General features: G+C 44.3%; 1 protein-coding gene across 5 annotated transcripts in view; it reads left to right on the forward strand.

The window, feature by feature from the left end:
• Positions 1-21789, forward strand: part of LOC130484325 (poly(rC)-binding protein 3-like) — a 240677-nt gene that overhangs the window by 131766 nt on the left and 87122 nt on the right. Inside the window, exon 1 of one of the 5 annotated variants that reach the window (XM_056857255.1) lies at positions 1131-1186. The exons of the other annotated variants lie outside the window; for them this stretch is intronic. The gene's annotated coding sequence lies outside the window, so the exon portion shown is untranslated. Of the gene's footprint in view, positions 1-1130; positions 1187-21789 lie in introns of those variants that run through there. 5 annotated transcript variants of the gene reach the window in all.

A 21789-nucleotide genomic window follows, 5' to 3' on the forward strand; every position in this document is an offset into this window, starting at 1 on the left:
AAAAGGGGGGATTTGGAAAGAAGCAGCCGGAGCCCTGTATGTGCTCTGAACATTTCTTTCTCAATCAGAGTTTAGCTGTATGGAAGTGTAGCTGTTAGCGGTGTGTTGGCCGCTGTGCAAGTTTGGGGATTGTGGCAGAGGGTTCAGCGCTGATTAGCCAAAGCAAGGTATACGTCTGTGCTTAATCCTTCATGTATCAGCTTGGCTGCTTTCGGCTGAGATGCATCCCTTTATATAATAACCTTTGCAAAGGACCCTAATTAGTGCATACTAATCCATACGGGGCGTCCTCCGGGAAGAAGTTGACAGCTCCTCTGCGTGGGGCGTGTGTTCCCACCTTCTCAGAGTTCCCACCTGCCCCTTTCCTCTCTCTGTGGTCTCTGTTGAGCTCTTACAGTTCAATTGCAAGAGGATGTGACATTCCAGGCCCCTTGACAAGGGCCTTTGTTTAGCCATATTTATAGCAAAGGCGACTGCCCTGCCCTCTGGCCGTCCCCCCCCCTTCTTAAGCAGATTTGAAGCAGAGGCTCCTCTCATGTGGCACTAATTGAAATGATTGGTGGAGGGGGGGACGTCTGGGGGGCTGTGAGCTCATTCTGCCTAACTCTGGCTTATCTGCTCGGGGGCTAAACTGGGGTGGGGGTGGGGGATGAGAGAATGCAAATCTTTCCCCTCATTCCAGCAGGGCTCAGGACTAACCCGGCCATCTGTCCACCACCCTTCCAGTTGGGATACAAACAGAGAGTCCCCGCCCGGCTCCCAACTTGGCAGGACTAAAGAGAGAAAATTGGTTCGGGGAGAATTTTGCGTGAGGGACAGGCTCTTGGACTCTCGGGCCAGGTCAGTCCTATCGGTCGGGTCCTAATGGTTCAGCTGCCAAGGGTTTCATCAACACATCTGGGGTAGGGTTGAGGTCAAGACCCCCTGAGAGCATTTGCTGCCAGCTTTAAGTGTCTAATGGGGGGGAGCCTCCTCAACAGTGTTGCGTGTCGGAGTTCCTGGCACCGCTGCCTGTTTGGCGCAGCCTGATGTTGGGGCAGGGGGGAGTCTTGCGAAGGATTTAAAGTAGCCAGTTACTAGAAGCGCAGTTTGGGTTTTCCATGCGTATGGCTGATTGTTTGAAGACAGGAGCTGTGTTAAAACATGTATTACGAGTTGTCATCCGAGATGCGGTGGTTTTGCCGAGGTGAGTAACCCCTGCTTCCATCTCTTGCCTGAGGATTTGAGCACTGTAATATTGTTGAAGACTACTTCTCGCCCTCTTCGTAGAGCTCCTTAAAATGTCAACACAAATCCAAGACAGAAAGGAAGCTTTTCACAAGCTGTTATGTGATTTGAAAGTAAAGACGTCGGTGTGCGTACTGCGATCAAGCTGGAATTTGAAGCTGAAGTGCAGTGGTGTCCACAGAAGAGTTTTATTTTTCTGAAGTTAAATGGGATTATTTTAGTCGCTTTCTAAGAAATGGAATCTAGATTAAAAACTAGTGTAATCTCTAAGAAATGGAATCTAGATTAAAAACTAGTGTAACTTGTGTAATAAAAACTGTTGTTAAAAAAGGATGGAAATATTTTAAAAAATCATCTCTGGGTTTGTGGATTTTTGCGGTAAGAGAGACTACAAAAAATAACCCGGTTAGTTTATTATACTTCGGCAGAATGTTGGTTGCATTATATTATTGCATTATATTAATGCATTATATTATTTTATATGACTACATGTTGCTACAATATAAGTTCAAGTGTGCGTTTAATTCTAGCAGGTTCACTATAAGTACGTATCATTAAAAAAGAACAGATTGTCGTGGTTTTAACTTCTGATCCTGCTAATTACTTTTTCCTCTCAGTGTAACTTAAATATGGAAAATCTTTGCTCTGTTACTATTTCCCCTAAAAAAACTATTGTCTGTTGTGGGTTCATTAATGCTTAATGTAGCATACTGAAAATTAGATTTAAATATAAAATGTGATAAAAGTAAAAGAAAACACACTACTGTTCTGCAGATTTTTTAAAGATTAAAACTAAATAAAATTAAAACTATTTCAAGAATTTGGCAGCATTTAAAAAAAAAGAAATTCTCCATGATTAACCAAAATTTGAACAAAAATAAGATCATGTGAAGGAAATTGTAAAGCGGGAATGGCAGGCCAGTGGGGGAAGAAAAATGTGACATTCTTCTCATCTCTAATTACAAAAATGTTCTGTATTCTGTCTGCATTGAGCTTTTTTTGGGAAGAGTGATTTGGGGGGGGAGTAAAAGAGAGCAAATGAACTGTTTTCAAAATACTGATATTAGTTCCACATGTTTTGGAGTGCTGCCGAAAAGCCACAAAACATTTTGACTTTTAGTGAAACCAGCATTACCAATATGTCAAAAGTAGCTAAAAAATGACCAAAAACTTAAAGTTGTGTAAACAACAGAACTCAGTGGCACGTTTGGTATGCATTTGTCATGAGAATAGTATTTCTTGGCAGTCATTTTGATACTGTTAGTATATAATAATTGTTGTTAGCTTCTGTAAAGCAGTTCTGTCATGACATTTTCTTCCTCTATGTCATCCTTCCTCTATGTCTTCCTCTATGACATTTCTTCCTCTATATATTGTATAATTAGCATTGTGTTTTATTTTGCTGTTCGAAAGTTTGATATAATGGGACAAAACTGAAGTAATATTTTGGTACGCTGTCGTCCTGTTCAGTCTTGTTGTGTATTTTAAATCACTATTGATGATGGCTGAAGAAAATTAACTGCGCTGTAACTTTGCACAAACAGTGAAAGGCCTCTATCCTACACGGATGCCAACAGTTGTAAAAGGTACAGGGCAATAGAATTTAAGAAATAAGGGCCATGGAGAAACTCCTTCCTTGGACTCTTGTCTCTCTGAGATAGCGATGTGCTCAAGATGAGCTGAGACACGGGTGAAGTGGTATGCAACTAGCAGACCTTACTGAAGGTTTGAGGGGGAAATCTGCGTAGTTCTACTTCGAATGTACTCGACAGATGGAAAGAAAGGTTTATTTGGAAAATCAAGTGTGTGGTGGTGTCAGACCGATGCTTCAGGACCGGAAAGGGAAAAAAAGAGCAACAGGATACTTGTTAGTAAGAGAAGTTTGATCAGCTAGAGAGGTGGGAGGCTAAGCGCAAAACACGTGTCGTGAGATGCTTAGAAGAGCGTGTCGACTTCTGGCTAAGAGGGTCAGAGCAGCTGTGAGAAAGCTTTGTCATTCGTGGTGATTAACAAAAGCAACCATTGCAGCACTATAAGATGGAAATGGTGCTTGCGCTCGTGGTTCATCGTTAACCGTAACAGTTTTTAATTTTGTTGTGAGATGCAGCATTTTACAATGGCATTCTTTATTAATTTGAAAAATGTATAGCTAACCAGCAGTTTTCAAATCAGCACACAACAGTTCAAGGATAGTCATAACACAGCTATTAAATGCAGTTTGGGTGAAAAAGGAAAAGTCTTAGGCTACCCCAAGGTAGGGACGGCAGGGAGAGACCCAGATGCGCTCCCTATGAAAGGAAAATCTCAGGTATTTGGTTTTCTAAAAAAAATAAAAAAATAGTCCAATATTTACGACAAAGTTCAGAATTGGGAAAGCTGCACCGGCATATAGTAAACAGGGCATAGATGCCATCATGGCATCAAGATATACATTTTCAGTGTTATTTGCTAAGGCTGGTACCCTGAGAGAAAATGCAGTTTAGCCCTGACAGCCCCGGGGGAGGATGAGGTATAAAACGAAATAAAATAAAATAAACAAACGCTTCAAAATAAAGCGGGTAGCTCTGTTTATGTTAATAAATGATGGATGCGTTAAGATTTTCTTCTTAAACATTTTGATGTAAGAAGATTTTTTTTTTCTGCCTCTCTTGCTATCAATAAAAAATAAATCAACAGGAGAGGGGAAAATAGGTCACTTGGGTTTTAGGATTAAGCAGTAAATCCCGAGTAGATAAGGTTTAGCCGAGAGGCTAAGGTTTATGCTGTTCATTTAGTTAATGAGGGTTTGTTTGTTTTACAGTATGTGTGACAGGATTGGGGAGAAGTGGAATATTGTGCTTCCTGACAGATACTATGTAGGACCAACATTTTTTAAAGAAATGAGTGAAGAAGGCTCTAGATTTAAAAAGCCTGCACACACAAAAGTTGGAATTAAAATCCAGAATACCGGTATGTAGTGTTTTAATACCAAGGGTTGCTTTAAAATATATTTCATATGTTGCTGAACATATAACAAAAAGCACCTGAGAATGAGGTGGACACCGTACTCCTGACTCTTGACGTGTACAACTTACTCCATTAACGTTTGTCAAGAGTCTGGGTGTGAGCCTGGATTCCTCTCTTTCGTTGGCGGACCAGGTCACAAATACTGCCAGGCCAGCATTTTATCATCTCTGCCAAGCCCGGAAACTGGCTCTCTACCTGTCTTGCACCGACCTAGCCACAGTGATCCACGCAACGGTCACCGCCAAACTAGATTACTATAACTCGCTTCACACAGGGCTACCCTTGAACCAGATCCAGAATGCTGTGACCCAGGTCTTTACAGGGGCCCCATGGAAGGCACATGTAAACATGTACTTTGCCAGCTGCAGTGGCTCCGGGTCGAGTACTTGATCAGATTGAAGGTATTGGTATTGACCTTTAAAGCCCTAAATGGTCTGGGACCGTCGTGTCTCCAGGACCACCTCTCCCATTATGCCTTCCAAAGAATATTGTGCTCCTCAAATGACAATCTTCTGGTGGTCCCTGGCCCAAAACGTATCTGGCTGTCCTCTACCAGGGCCAGGACTTGTTTGGCCTAGGCCCCTGCCAGTGTGGTACAGTGAGCCTTGGAGAGAGCCAGCATGGTATAGTGGTTAAGAGCAATGGACTATAATATGAAGAACCTGGTTTAATTTCCTGCTTCTCCACATGAAGGAGTAGGTGGACTCTAATCTGGTGAACTGGGTTGGTTTCCCCACTCCTCCACATGAAGCCTGCTGGGTGACCTTGGGCTAGTCACAGCTCTCTTAGAGTTCTCTCAGCCCCACCTACCTCACAAGGTATCTGTTGTGAGGAGGGGAAGGCAAGGTGATGTAAGCCACCTTGAGACTCCTTAAAGATAGAGAAAATCAGGGTATAAAAACCAACTCTTCTTTTTCCTAGTGGAACTCTCTGTTAAATGAGACCAGGGCCCTGCGGGACTTAGCACAGTTCTGCAGGGCCTGCAAGATGTAGATGTTCTGCCAGGCTTATGGTTGAGGACAGCAACAGTTCTTTTAGCTGGCCTCCCTTCCCCCTTTTCTTCCTGTCCCCTCTCCCTCCCTCCCTCCCTCCCTCCCTCCCACGTCTCCTCTCTCCTCTTCTTTCCCCTGTTCCCTTTCTCCTCTCTCCCTTCCCCTCCCTTCTTCTCCCTTTCCCCCCTTTCCCCATCCATTAACATCTTTTTTAAATAAATTTTATTATTTTCTTTCATTTAATACATCCATGTAAAATTCAATATTTAATGCAAAAAGTTAATAAAAGTAATAAGAAATCTATAATAAACACATAATGACTTCCCCCTCACTCTCTTCCATCTACAAATAAAGTGTATATACTTTTGCCAATTAAACTAATTCCCATATTATTTAATGAATATATATTTATCTTATCTTATTTTATCTAATGTTATTCATTCAATACCTTAATATAATCGTGATACAGAATATATATGAGAAATTAAATCAAAGAGTAACCTTTAAATGGTCCCATCAAAAATTGATTTTCACAATAAATTCTCCACGCCTCCCATCCCCCACAAAATTGTACATTGTCGTTCTGATTTATCAAAGCCGTAAGTTTCGCCATCTCCGTCAATTCCAGCATCTTATTTATCCAGTCTTTTCTAGTCGGTATCTCGTCCGTCTTCCACTTAGCTGCATATATCACTCGTGCAGCTGTGGTGGCATATATCAAAAAGGTCCGATGAGCAAAAATAGTGTCCGGTATCATACTCAATAGCATCATTTCAGGTGTTTTAGGTATATGTTGATGTAAAACCAACCTTATTTCACTGTATATCATCTCCCAAAATTTCTTAGCTTTTTCACAAGTCCACCAAATATGATGAAATGATCCAACTTCTTTATTACATTTCCAACAGTTTGGTGACATTGAGGGAAATGATTTTGCTAATTTCTTCGGTGGTTAAGTACCATTTAGACATCATTTTATATACATTTTCTCTTAATAATTGCGAAGATATAAGTTTCAGATCTCTCCATCCATTATCATCTTGTGGCTCCCCAGACTGGGTACGAATCAGAAATCATACCATCATCTGGGGCCCATGATCAGGGCACCATTATTATTTATGAATATTTTAATGTTTTAATTATATATATGTTAGTTATAGTTTTAATTGCAATACTTTTATACTGTTATCCCGGCTTTAGTCAGGAAGGATGAGATAAAAACATAATAAATTATACAAACAAACAAACAAAATAGCTATATTAAACGGCATCAGTGAGCAAAGACGATATTGTTCAACTACAATGCCATTTTTTTCTGGCCGATGGATTCATACTGACAATCAACATGACTGAAGTTGCTTCCAAATCAGCCTACGTACAAAGAATCCCAGGTTCTTTCCTTCCTATGTCTCTCATCAGATAACAGTCTCACGTTGTTGCCTGGTCCCTCTTGGATAGGTAGAAAGCTCAGCGTTCTGCCCATCTGAGCACCTCAGAGGCATCTTTCGTATTCTTTACAGGACGGCCTCTTTCAGAATTAAAGGAAGGCCAGTGAGTCCTTTTGCCCCTGGGTTCTCTTTTCGATTAGGATGGATACCAATTCTACTAATAGTAGTAGTAGAATTGAGATACCAAAATACACACATTTGCACCACAGGGGCCTTGAGATGTGTTGGTACAGGATCAATGCAGGGGATCCCTTCCACCTTGTCAGCCTGTGCCACTGATGGTTCCTCAGCAGCAGTAGGCAGGGAGACTCTAATCAGTGCTGGCACAGTGACCACACCAGGAGATGTTGCCTGGAAAGAGTAAAGAAGAAAACCGAAGGAGAAGAAGAAGAGAAGAAGAGTTGGTTTTTTATATGCCGACTTTCTCTACCACTTAAGGAAGAATCAAACTGGCTTACAATCACCTTTCATTCCCCTCCCCACAACAGACAGCCTGTGAGGTAGGTGGGGCTGAGAGGGCTCGAAGAGAACTGTGACTAGCCCAAGGTCACCCAGCTGGCTTCATGTGTGGGAATGGGGAAACCAACCCGGTTCACCAGATCAGCATCCACCGCTCATGTGGAGGAGTGGGGAATCAAGCCCTGTTCTCCTGATTAGAGTCCACCGCTCCAAAACCACCACTCTTAACCACAACACCAGAACCGGTTAAGCAACCTTCTCTCCAACTCAATGATTTCCCTCTACAAGTCCCCTGTGCCTGCATTTGCCTTGTCTCATGACGAGAGCATGCGTTTGCAGAAATGACATGCAGTCTCCTACAGGCATCAGTGTTGTTGCTTCAAGCAGGGCTTTCGCAGTGGTTGTGTGTTCATTGTCTAGGTGCAGCCACATTTTTCTTAGTGACACAAGGCTCTAGAGCAGGGCCCCCCCAACTTTTTTGAGCCTGTGAGTACTGATGGAATTTTGAGGGGGAGTGGAGAGCGCCACTCAAAAATGGCTGCCGCAAAAGCCGGAGCCAAATGCTACAACGGCTGCTGCCGGAGACGGGAGCCCAATGCAATACCTCTCTGGCCAATTTGCAGCCATGGGAGACCCTTTCATTTGAATGAGGGGAGCCAGTAACAAGTCCTGCCTTACAATGGCTCTGCCCATTTTCTGAGAAACTTGGAAAGTGCCAAGTGAAATACTGGTGGGTGCCATGGTGCCCATGGGCAACCCTGCAACTAGTTCTCAAACCACTCTGCATTCCTTTTGAGCAGCATGCTGGGGAATACTCCTGGCTAGAGGCAGACGCAACACCAAGTTCAGATCTCCGTACTAGATGGTCCTGGGCAAAATCCCCTCTCTTGGACAGAAACCGCAAGTCTGTCTCCTTTGTCTGACGTTTTTTTTAAAAAGAAGAGCAATTTCACCCTACTTGCTTTGACTAGGTATGGGCCTAACCGTATTGCAGGACTGTTGTAAAATTTCATTGACCGAAAGTTTTCTTGAGCTGCCGAAGTTGAATAAGGTTCTGGACTGCCAAAGACATTAGGGTTCTTACCTGGAGTTCTTTAATGCTCACCACTTGCTCAGTCACTTGTCATTCAAATTGGCCCTAAATGAGGGACAATAAAGGACTCAGTGTTGTATGGAGGTAGTTTGTGTGAATGCTACCCTCAGTAGCATTCTGGGATTAAAGAACTGTTTAATTGCTGATATGAAATAACATGAAATATAGAAACTTTTGAAAACATTTAATGGTATACTGTCTTGAATATAGCTCAAATAAGATGGGGGGGAACTCAATTTTCCAATATTGGGAACAATTAGTAGAATTTTAGTAGAATTCTATATCATGCTTATTTAGTAGAATTCTACATCATGCCAATTCAGTCATGTTGTTTGAGAAGTTATTTTAATATATGGATGAATACAGTGGTGTGGACCCAGAAGGACTCATGTTGTTTTCCTTTCCTCAATTTTATCCTCACAACAACCCTGTAATGTAGATTAGGCCAGGAGTGTTTGATTGGCCCAAAGTCACCCAGCAAGCTTCCATGGCAGAGTGGGGATTTGAATCTGGGCCTCCCAGATCTTAGTCCGACACTCTCTCCATTACACCACACTAGGTCTCAAATGGTAGTCTAGAACTTTCCTTTATGTTGGAAGACAGTTTCATTTGCCCCAGGTGGCTGGAGGTAATTCTCCTGTCCTCATCCAGTTTATCATCAGAAATAGAGCTGGTGTGAACTGGCTGATAGAAAGGGCCTCAGGTTTTGTTTGCTTTTGTTTGACAAAATTTATATCCCAGATTTCTGCCCTCACAAGGGTCACCAACACTGCTAACAATTTTAAAACATACATGATAAAGTCACATTTTCAAAACGTCAAAATCATTCCCCCCAAACACACATCATTAAACAATTCAAAACAGTTAAAATATGTACAAAGACATTAAAACAGCAATTGAAACACTGGTCAGGAAGGAGGGATCACTGAGGGGAAGCCAAACAAAACAAAAACCATCTTCACCTGCTGTTGGAAGACAGCAGCAGAAGGGAACAGATGAATCTCCCTGGGGAGAAATTTCCAGAGCTTTGGTGCCATGACCGAGAAGGCCCTCTGCCAGGTCACCACCCTCCTAATCTCAGAAGCTGGGGGGCCCTCGAAGCAGGGCCTCCAAAGATGACTGCAGTGGTTGGGCAGGTTCATAAGGGACACAACAGTAGCCCACTGGACCTTGAAAGCTGCTTCCTTCCTGCTTTTTCCTTTCTTCGAGAAAGGCGTTGTGGGAAGGGAGCTGTCCAAAAGCTACATTTCTCAGGTAGCTTCTGGGAATGGATAGTGACAGTGAACAAGACCTCCTAGAGACTGGGGCTTATTCACCACTTGAGGGGGTTTTTTGGTTCACAGCTTGGTGTTCTTGACAATGGCGGGGCTGCTATGTGGGTTTCAGTTCCCCACACTCACAAAACATTTCGAAGTGGACCCGTTTTGCCTCCAGGGACCCTGGGTTTGATAGACGGATGCTCCAGAAGGTACCAACTTGTGCAGTTAGGCTCTATGATCTCACCTGGTTCCCTCCCCATAGAGATGCTTCTCTGGGATGTCCCAAAGGTTCTAGAACAGCCTCCTGCCTATTAAGGGCACAAGAGGCTTTTTACTACCATAAATGTATTTTCTCAGAGTAGGCAAGGGGGTATTCAACCCATTTATTGACTTCAGGCAAGCACATTGCCATCTTCTGGATTTTAGGTATGAGAGAGGGAGGGACTCCTGGGGTGATAATCTTGTATTTCTGCATTTTTAGTGTTGTGCTTGTTGCTCCTCCAGGTTTTGGGGGTTAATTTTTTTGCAAACTTTTTTCTTCATCTGTGCTTGAGAGTATCACAGTCTCTGGTGTGGTGTTCCTTTCAGTCTATAGGTTTTGTGCTATGCTGGTGCAGTCTAGCAGGAGGGGGGGCTCTCTCTGGTCCCTGAGAAGGCAGTTAAGAAGTTGGCACTGCCTTCTAGGCAAATGGAAGGGGCCAGCCCAGCAGTTCTAGAATGCCCTTGTGTGTGTTTGGAATACGGTAGGTAGGTAGGTAGGTAGGTAGGTAGATGCCCTGACCAGGATGGCCCAGGCTAGCCCAATCTCATTAGATCTTGGAAGGTAAGCAGGGTCTGCCTTGGTGGGTACTTGGATGGGAGACCACCAAAGAAGATCTGGGTTGCTACACAGAGGCAGGCAATGGCAAACCACCTCTGTTCATCTCCTGTCTTGACCTGGATGGCCCAGGCCTGCCAGATCTCATCAGATCTTGGAAGCTAAGCAGGGTCAGCCCTGGTTAGTACTTGGATGGGAGACTACCAAGAAAGTCCAGAGTCGCTGTGCAGAGGCAGGCAATGGCAAACCACCTCTTGCCTCAAAAACCCCATGAGGGTTCACCTTGTTGGTTATGACTTGACGGCATGTTCCACCACCACCAGTAGAAGGATGGAAGGAAAGAGAGACAGATTTTCCTAGGGTTTTTTTTTCCTTTCCCAATTTTCTTTTCAGCTGACTGTGGAAAAGGAATGACTGAGCAGCACAAAAGCATCTTAGGACAGAAGCAATTATCATACAACTGCAGCACAGCTTTTTCCTAAGAGTCCAGATGTAACCACATACCATTTCCAAGCCTTTCCTCTCGATAGCTAAGATTTTCAGTAGACACCTAAGACAGTAGAGTGTGACCAGACTCCCCCCCCCCCAAAAAATGCCAAGTGTGAATGTCACACAACTTGCATTATATGGGCATGTTCCTCCAGAAAAACAGGTCTAGCTGCAGTTTCAGCCACAATCCTGAGTAGCAAATGGAAGAGCACCTTTACTGCTGCCCTGCAGAGTTCCACAGTGGCCTCCACAAGCCGTCGAGGCAGATACAGGCAAATCCTGGAGGAAGGATCGGGCAAGAGCACAGATGTCATGATGGAGGTCAGAGAAGGAGCTTCTCCTCCAGGGACATTTCCCATTATGCCTTGCATATGTCAGAAGAACTTAAAATGAACCATGATAGTGAGGCTGCATATAACTCTGCTGAGATTTGGAAAGCTTTGTTTCGAAACAGCCCTCTTCAGGCAGAATGACTACGTCTCCCGCCTCTTAACCCTTTTTGCATACGGTCCCTTCATTGCTTTCCTCAGTTGCAAACACATCCCTTTGGTGTTGGTACAGATGAGGTACCGGTTCTCTTCTTGATGACTACAAGAAACACATATTTCTGCCTTGGCGGCACTGTGAAAACCCAGTGCTGAGCTCCCTTGTTTTGGGGGACTTATACTTTTGTTCTAGAGCAAAAATTTACATTTATGTAACCTGGGAATAGTACATGCTAATAACATTCTCCAGCTTTCACCTTGGCATATACGGCTGGAGAGGTGGCATCTATGTAAGCTGTGCCCAGTATCACATCTGCCACTCAGAAATCCACTTTCGTAAGCTCTCCTGCCTTCTTGGCTGCTGCTGGTTGAACTGTTTCAGTCAACTAAGGCGGAGTTTTTGAGTATGACTGCAGATTATCATTAAAACAGCCCCAAAGTCTGATGGTTTCTAAGGAGCATCTCATGGTGAATTAAGGTTGGGGGATTGTTCCACTTCTCCAAACCCAGTACAGTTCACATGGTGTTAGAAAGTGCTGTCAAGTCACAATCGACTTGGGCAACCCCATAGGGCTTTCAAGGCAAGAGACAAACAGAGGTGGTTTGCCACTGCCTGCCTCTGTGTAGCCACCCTAGACTTCCTTGGTGGTCTCCCATCCAAGTACTAATCAGGGCCAACCCTGCATAGCTTTCGAGATCTGATGAGATCAGGCTTGCCTGGACTATCCAGGTCAGGGCAGCACATATTTGTGATTAAAAGTATTCAACACCCCCAGGGGGTATGGACTTGTGAGTGCTTTTCATAGTCGTATCAATGTGAGTGTTGCATTATATTCGTTACAATTGGCCTGCATAATTTGATTTTACTTCCTGGATATGCTTCCTACTTTGCTTCCTGAAACTTATCAAAACAGGTTGCCAGTGATCTCACAGAACAGGATCAGCATTTGACACTTCTCTACTTTGTTGTTTCCACTTTCTAACAATCACTGCCCTGTCCAAGACTATGTGAGGGCTTTCTGGTTCTTTATAAGCATTTGTCTTGTTTCAGTACTGTAGTACTATTTGGCATACTTATGGGATTTAGAACAAAAAATGTTTCAAGTAGACCCAATATTTGAGTGAGTGAGTGAGAGAGAGAGAGAGAGAGAGAGAGAGAGAGAGAGAGAGAGAGAGAGAGAGAGAGAGAGAGAGGGAGATCTGCAGGATGCAACCTATGCTACCTTAGCACATGGATCTTAGTTTTTAACATCTGAGTGGTAGGAAAAAATGTAAGTTGAAAACAGAAAACAACTTTTGTAGTGAACAAAAGAAAGTGAATTATTTGGATAGAAACAGTCTGATAAATTCACAGTAGGACTAGCAGCATATTTAGATATTGATTTAAACACTACTGTATTTACTCAAAAGGAGGGCGACCACGAATGTACGATGATCCCCCTCCTAAAAAAAAGTAACCCGCTAAAAAAAATTACTGGACCATCTCACAATGCAATCGAATATAGATTTTTCCCCATTCTGAGTCCATAGAAGAAAATGGACTCAGATCAGAGGGTATCACTGGTAGAGGAAGTCCTGGTCTGATGGACCGTTGTGCTATATTACCACACTTAATGGTAAACTGGAAGATACCTAAAAGCAGGTGCTCCCAACTTGGTACCCATGGGCACCACGGCCCCTGCCGACACTTTCCTGGTGAACCACCAAGTATGTTAAGAAAGTGGGTGGCACTAGGTGGGGCCCAGCAGGACTTCTGATTGGCCACAGAAGGTCTGATTGCCTATGCAGACTAAAAGGCATCCTGTTAAACAGAACTTCAGCCTGAAATGTTGAAGAGTTATTATTAGAGTTATGCATAACCTCGCTCCCTGACATTTTGTGCTTGGCTCCGCCTCCAGCTGCAGCCCTTTTGTGGTTGCATCTCCCACCCTGTGTCAGAATTCCAAAGGTGCCCGCAGGCTCACAAAGGTTGGGGCCCACTGACTTAGCGTTCACAGTCTTGAGAAGGACTGGTCGAGGTGACCATAAGCTCACTTGCCTTTACACAAGGAGGTTTTCCTTCATTGCTCTCATGGATAGATGGGCTTTTAGTGTATTCAGGAGCAGCATCAACCCGCCCATATATAGCAGACTTGCCTAATGCAATCAGAATTCCCTCCGGAGCCATGCATTAAAACCATTATGAAAATGGAATTTTCATTTAACTTATGGCCTTTCCTTCCCCCCCGCACCCCAAAAAAATACAGCAAAAAAATACAGCAAATGTTCTGTCTCCAATGGATACTAAAAGTCAATATGACTAAAAGCTCCAAACGAGAGAGAGAGAGAGAGGGTGGAGATAAATAATAAAGTAGCTAGCTTAGAGTTTCCCTTTGGTTATTAATAAAATGCCACCTGTACATTGATTGCATATATGTCACTAAGAGCATCATCAAAAATGCATTTAAATATGATATTCCTTAAGGGACTCAAGGGGGCAAAAGCCAAATCATACCATTGATGAAATTAGACCAGATATTTGATGCCAGATGAAATGCATTTTCTGCTCATCCTTGCTAGTGCGATTCAGCTTTATACTTTTACGTTTGGACTGTTTTGCATAAAATATAAACCTCAAACTCCTCTTTTCCAGGATAGAATGCACACACACACACACACACACACACACACACACACATCCATTCTTCTCTGCAGATGGAATTGGACACAACAGGGGCAGGCCTGTGTCTTGAAACAGCTGTAAAGAGGATGGAGGAAGTTTGGGAATCAGTTATCAGTGAAAAGGAGATGGTATTTCTTAGAGGTCATAGAATCACAGAATCATGGTGTTGGAAGGGACCACCAGGGTCATCTAGTGCAACCCCCTGCACAATGCAGTAAATTCACAACTACCATATATACTCACGTATAAGCCGAGTTTTTCAGCCCAAAAAAAGGGCTGAAAAAGCTGAACTCGGTTTATACGCGGGTCAATACGGTAGAGGAGGGAGGGGAGAACTTACCGCTGTCACCGCCGCCATCGCCGTCGGGCCCGCTCTCCTTTCCCCGGCCGGCAGCGGCCTGGGGCAGCCTCCTGCAGGCACAGGAAGGCCGCACCGCCGCAGCCGATTCGCCGCCTCTCCCTGTGAGTAGGGGGTTCAGGAGCTCTTCCCCCTCCCCCCCTGGATGGCACTGGGGTCGGGGTGGGTCGGGAGGGCCCGGGAGGCCGGCGGGAGGGCGACCTGGGGCAGGGGCGAGATCATCCCTGCGCTCTAAAATTCCCTTTTCTGGCCTCAAATTTGGGGGGGTCAGCTTATACTCGGGTCGGCTTATACCCGAGTATATATGGTACCTCTCCCACACACACCCAGTGACCCCTACTCCATGCCCAGAAGATGGCCAAGATGCCCTCCCTTTCATGAGGTCACCTATCCAAGTACTAGCCAGGACCGACCCTGCTTAACTTCTGAAATCTGACGAGATCGGGCTAGCCTGGCCCCCCTATATAGTGCCCCCCCATTCCCCAGCATCATGGCCCCAATCACACTGATAAAGTATGTTGTGAGTTTTAGTTGTGGAATTCCAGTGTGTCATATAGTTTGACCCTTAGTAAGGCATCCTGAAGACAGTACGTCATGTGGGGAAATTCCATAACCTACCACTTACTACTATCTTATTCCAAAGTATTTCAGAGTACAGAAATTTTAAGCTAACTGTCCACCTTCTTAGAAAGAGGGCCACCAATCAATATCCCTTTCAAGCTTGTTTTTTAGAGGTTATTACATATAAGGTCACCCTGACCTGGATGGGTCAGGCTAGCCTGATCTTGAGATCTAAGCAGGATTGGTCCTGGTTAGTATTGGATGGGAAGCTGCCAAGGAATTCCAGGGTTGTTACACAGAGGCAGGCAATGGCAAACCACCTCTAGAATCATAGAATAGAATAATAGAATAATAAGAGTTGGAAGGGGTCATACAGGCCATCTAGTTGCCATAAGTCAGTTGTGACTTGATAGTGCTTAATTATTGCTCTGACCTGGGTGGCCCAGGCTAGCCTGACCTCATCAGATCTTGGAAGCTAAGCAGGGTCAGCCTTGGTTAGTACTTGGATGGGAGACCACCAAGGAAGCCCAGGGTCACTGGCTGAGAAATACCTGGAGATTTTGGGGGTGGAGCCTGGGGAGGGCCGGTTTGGGGAGGGCAGGGACCTCAGGAAGGTCTAATGCCATAAAGTCCACTCCCCAAAGCAGCCATTTTCTACAGGGAAACTGATCTCGGTCGTCTGAAAATCAGTTGTAATACCCGGAGATCTCCAAGTATCCGGAGATCTCCAAGGTCTATACTTAGACAATCAGGAAGTAGGTAAAAAAAGTCTGTGATGTCTTTGCAAAGGAAAAAATATTTAAATTAAAGGCTACCAATCTCATAATGGACTGGATAGCTGTACATATGTGTATTGGGGTTCCAATTTTAACTGCTAAATGTGTGTTATTATCATCACATGTATTGAATGTGTTATTATTAATAGTTTTAATAGGTGGAGATCGCCAGATGCAACCTGGAGGTTGGCAACTCTAACTGCAGACTAACACAGCTACCCTCTGAAACTGCCAGTGATTTTTGTGTCCCCTTTATGCCTTATGATACCAAATACATTCATTTGTGGTTAATTACTAAGACTTTCAAAAATGCCGTCGCAGAAACCCTCAGAATGCGCTTTGGAAGCCAGTCAGAACCTTGGTCATTTAAGGAGGCTGATTTTCAAAGACTTTTGCAAACAGCAAATTGTACCCTGCCATGTGCATTTCATTGATAAGCATCTATTTGGGTGTATTTGGCATGGGCTGCTGAGCTGTAGCAATAAACAAAACTGTCATTATAGATCATGTCATAAGGGTAGCTTTCATGTCACCCTTCTTGAATAGATAAATAGTCTGTGGCAATCTTGCTGTCTTGCAGCTTCCTTTCATTACAGAGACAAGGGCTTCCTTTATTAATTACCGTACTCTTCCTAACAAGAACTGGGGCATGGGGTGCAAAACACACTTGGCTGCTTTCTTGCATACATGTGACAGTCCGTGCCCAAAATTTGTGGTAGGTTGATAGTCCGAGATGAATTGTGTAAATGCTTAGAAACACACATTTCCCTACATCTCAGATATCTGCACCTCTGTGAATGTACAACCCTGGTATTGCTGGCTGAGAACCAGGTCGGTGTCTTTAGGGCTTTGCCCCTCGCATGTACTCAGTTTTTTGCATGGGCTTCAAATGATGCCCGTTCATGACATTCTGGGTAAGGCTCTTTCGTGGATGGTCCAAAGATGGCCTCTACCATTATTTCTGTTCTTTTCTCTCGTGGTGGTCAGGCAGAGTAAAGATGATTAGATTCATCCAGCTTTGTCCCAACTGAGGTGTGATCTGTATTCCTTGGGATGGCATGTGATGACAATTGGTTGGATATCAAGGATCCTCTATTGATCTTCCATGAAAATAACTCAAGAAACTGACAGAGAACAGACCCTCCCCCGTTTAATACTATTTATCTCCAGCACCCATGGATTCTGCAGACTTTGGGGAATAAACTTTAAAGGACTATTTTCAGGGTAGTGAAATGTAGCAGCCACTAGAAAAATGCCATCATGGCTTTCCTAATTATTTTCTTTCCCCCTGAAAAACAGATGCCAGTGGGACAAAATTCGAGGGTCCCCGGATTCAAATTTCTGTGACTTAGGGGTCATTGGAAAAGCACAGCCAGGTCTTAATTTTCTTAAAATTTGTGACAGAGATAATTTTGCCTCATCAAAAGTGGGGAAATCAGTAGTCAAAGAGCCCAGAGACTTGCCAGCAAGCGTCCTCCTCCCTTTTGTCTGCCTTCTGCTTGAACTTGTTCACCCTGAGTCGTTTGGCCAGCCGACAGATGCTGCCCCAGGACAGAGATGGTTTCCTCTGGAGGGTTTAGACCAGAGGTCCCCAACATGGTGCCTGTGGGCACCATGGCGCCCACTAACACCTTTCCTGGTGCCCACCAAGTGTTTTTAGAAAGTGATTGGGGTCAGGTGGAGCTTTTGCCCAGCAAGGCTTGTGATTGGTTATTGGAGATCTAATTGGCTCTTCCGATTTTTAAAAAGCTGATTCCACCACAGCATTAAAAAAGCATACCTTCAGTCATGCAGGGAAGCTATATGTTTGCATGAAAATATTTTTAAATGATATGTTCAACTAAAAAGTTGCACAGGTGACTCCCCCCCCCCCAGGGTCAGTTTGGCTTTGGAAAAGAACAGAGTATGGAAGGCACCATGATCCCAAGCCAAATCAGGTCCCCACCAGTGTTAAAAATGACATTCCGAACAGCTGCTGTGTGACTGCCAGGAGAACGTCAGTCAGGTCCAGGGAACCCAGACTCAACTCGCAAAAAAGGTACTGGGTACTTTGGCCCATTGAGGCTCCATCTGGGTTGCCACAGGCACAGCTCTGGAAGGCGCCTGTTTCCGGTTGGTCAGCTGTGCCATTGCTGGCAGGAGCTGGGGTTTGAGCACCCCTCCACAGACTTGTGCTGCCACCAACCATGTACAAGTTGAGATCCAGTGGTAAAATAACTGCATAATAAGGTTGCTAATCATGAGATGATCCTGACCTGGATGGCCCAGGCTAGCCCATGGATTTGTTTCTTGCAAGGGACAAACCAAACTGAAAGATCTACTCCAGAGGTCCCTAATCTTCGTGAACCTGCATGCACCTTTGGCATTCTGGCACAGTATGGTGAATGCAGCCACAAAATGGCTGCCACAGAAGGCGGAGTCAGCCACAAAATGATTGCCACCACTTACTTTCAGCCACACAGTGAATATCTTTGTGCAGTGGTGGCAGCTGCTGCCAAAGCAATTTTTTAAAAGATCCTGTAGGAATTCATTCAAACAGGGGAAAATGCTCCTTAAGGTACACTGGCCCTGATTGGATAGGGCTTGGAAGATAAATAACAGCACTTAAATTGGGCCAGGAAATGAGAATTTATTTGTTTATTTATTTGTTGATTTCATGTGTGCCCCACTTTCCTTCCTAATGGGGTGAACCTAAAGTGGCCCTCCTCGGCCACTCTCCTCCATCTTATCCCCACGGCAATGCTGTGAAATAGGTTAAGCTGAAAGTGGGTGGCTGGCCAAAGGTCATCCAGCAAGCTTCCATGTCTCAGAGTGGGGATTAGAACCCGGGTCTCTCAGATATTAGGCTGACCCGCTAGCCAGAATACCACACTGGCTCTCAGAGCTAATGCAGCTGACATAATGCCCATTTCTCCTGATTAGAACTGGTTGAACTGTCTTCCACCTCCAAACCATTTTCAAGGGCAGCTCAATGTAAAGCACATTGTAGCAATCAATTCTTTAGATTTATGGATGTGCATTCATTTCAAAATAAATTTTAAGAAGGAACTGAAAACCCACATTCATTTTCATTACTTTTGAAAGGAAAATGCATTGATATCAGAATGAATAAACTAATCCCTCTAGTGATTGTTTTCATTAGGAAATGCATTTATGGTCCTAATGTCCTTGTTCTCTGTCTAATTGGGATGAAACTCGTGGGATCAGACCTCTCGCCATGGGCTCATCTTTGTCAAATTTCAGAGAGCGGGGAGAAAAGATCCCACTTTCATAGGCAATTAAAATAAAAGCTTGTGGATTTTAAAATTATAGTTGGATGTGGGCAGCAAATCAAAAGTAATTTATTCAGTTACCATGAGATTTGGGAAGGCATTTGCACCAAAGGATATTATTACATAAATAGGAAACATCAAGGTAAAACAGATCTTTTACTTTTGTGTGATCAAAGGACATGACAAAGAGAGTCAAGAGTGACACAGTGTTACGAAACTAAAATATAGGAAGCACTTGGTCAGTTATTAAAAACCAATGTTTTATGTCTGGTACATAAGTGTCCCTTATCCGGACATCCCATATCTGGACTGATCTGAAAACTGGACCCTTCGAACCGGCATGCAAGCAGATCCATGCTGCCTGCTTTTAATGTTTCCTCTCACCTAAAAATAAAATAAAATACAGTGTACACCACATTGTAGGTGGAGACTGAAAGCCTGCCATTGATAGTTTGTTTTGGTTGTTGTTCTTGTTCAACAGCTGATACAGGTATATATGGAAAGATCTGAAATACAGACCACTTCTGGTCCCAAGCAGTCCGGATGAGGGATACTCAACCTGTATGTACGTTGATGTTAATTGCTTGTGAAGCTAGGTTCTTTTCCCCAATCTCTGTGAAACTGAGTGTTATGTATGCATGGGTGTGTGTGATTGAATCAAAGGAATAACGATCCTTGTAATTGCATCAGGGGAAACCCTGGGCAGCTTGGTGTTCCCCAAGGCTCCTGAACTGTATGTTCCCATTGGCTACTGGGGTTTCCCTCCCCCCCCAATCACTGACTGGGGGGGAGTGGCTGCAGGCGGCCAGCGGGGCATATAAGCAGGGGTCTGGTCACTGTAAGTTAGTTCTGCTCTCGTTCACCTAATAAAGCGGTTGCTGTTGGAACTCCGTCTCTGACCTCGTGTGTTCCCCCACGCGGACTTAACACTGAGCATGGGGAAATCCTAGAGAGAATGGTTACAGTCCCTGAAATGTTTATCTAAATTGGATGGAAAACATATATGTTACAACCAGAAATGTGTGTTCCCCATTGAAACCAACAGAAACCAAAAACAAATTAACACAAATATGTTGTTGAGATTTCAAAGACCTAGGTGATGGTCACCTGGCTGGCCTTGATAAATGCAGAAAGACCTGATCCTGAGGTCCTGGAGAGGCACTGCTAGATCAAGTGTATGGTGCTGGCCTAGATGGACAGTTGGGGTGCCGATGTGTGAGACTCCTACCTTGGGTCAGGAAGTAATCCAGTTGTGCATCATAACCCACTAGTTCCAGACCAACAGTTGAATCCACTGCAGCGGTGGTTCGCACAGTGGCGTGCATCACTGAGCACTGCTGAACAGAGAGGGGGATGTCTTACATCAAGAGGGGACGACAAAGACACGGGGACAGTGGCTACAGTACTATGTAGTTGCCCAGATACAGACTGGAGACCAGAAACCACTGTGACAGCTGGTGGCATCACTTGTAGGTGCTGCATCGATGCTCTTGACTCATAAACACATGAAGCTGCCTTATACTGAATCAGACCTTTTGGTCCACCAAGATCAGTATTGTCTACTCAGACTGGTAGCAGCTCTCTAGCGTCTCAGGCAGAGGTCTTTCACATCCCCTACAACCCCTTTTACTGAAGATCGTAGGGATTGAACTTGGGATCCCTTTTACTGGAGATGGTAGTGATTGAACTTGGGACTTTCTGCATACTTAGGAGATGTTCCACCACTGAGCCACAGACCCTCCCTCAATGGCATCCTGCTATCCATGCAACATCTGCACACTTGCATGCTCCTGCAACAGTGGCGCTATCATTTCCATTTCCCGATTCCCGATTCCCTCCAGTAAGGGGTAGCACATGCCCCTCCCCCTTCCGTGCTCAGTGGTGGGACTGAGTGACCTCCAGTACATGAGCCATTGTTGATACAGTCTAATCTTTGCTTTTATCCAGACAGCTGTGGTTCACATTTATGTCTTACACACTGGACACAGTGCCCTGAAAATATAACTGATTTACTGCCATTTTTAACTCAATAGTTTCTCTCCTCGATGTTAATCATTTCTACAGATGTTCGGGGATCAGATTAGCCTAGGGAAACCCATATCTATCTCTAGGCAACTGTGCATATGTTTTCCAAAGAGGGATGTCTGTCCGTATTCCTCTACTAAGGGCCCTTCATTGGGTAAAATTTTGCTGCCATCAAACAAGTCATAAGGCCCTGCTGGATCAGACCAAGGCCCATCAAGTCCAGCAGTCTGTTCACAGAGTGGCCAACCAGGTGCCTCTAGGAAGCCACAAAGACGACTGCAGCAGCACCATCCTGCCTGTGTTCCACCGCACCCAAAATAATAGGCATGCTCCTCTGATACTAGAGAGAATAGGTATGCAGCATGACTAGTATCCACTTTAACTAATAGCCATGAATACCCCTTTCCTCCATGAATATGTCTACTCCCCTCTTAAAGCCTTCCAAGTTGGCAGCCATCACCACATCCTGGGGCAGGGAGTTCCACAATTTAACTATGCATTGTGTGAAAAAATACTTCCTTTTATCTGTTTTGAATCTGTCACCCTCCAGCTTCAACAGATGACCTTGCGTTCTAGTATTATGGGAGAGGGAGAAAAACTTCACTCTCTCCAAACCATGCATATTTTTATAGACCTCTATTATGTCACCCCTTAGCCGTGTTCTTTCCAAGCTAAACAACCCTAAGCGTCTTAACCGCTCCCCATAGGACAGTTGCTCTAGTCCCCTAATCATTTTGGTTGCTTTTTTCTGCACCTTCTCAAGCTCTGTAATATCCTTTTTTAGGTGTGGTGACCAGAACTGTACACAGTATTCCAACTGTGGTCTCACCATAGATTTGTACAAGGGCAGTATGATATCA

This window comes from Euleptes europaea, chromosome 11 (genome assembly GCF_029931775.1).
Source record: "Euleptes europaea isolate rEulEur1 chromosome 11, rEulEur1.hap1, whole genome shotgun sequence".
Classification (NCBI taxonomy): domain Eukaryota; kingdom Metazoa; phylum Chordata; class Lepidosauria; order Squamata; family Sphaerodactylidae; genus Euleptes; species Euleptes europaea.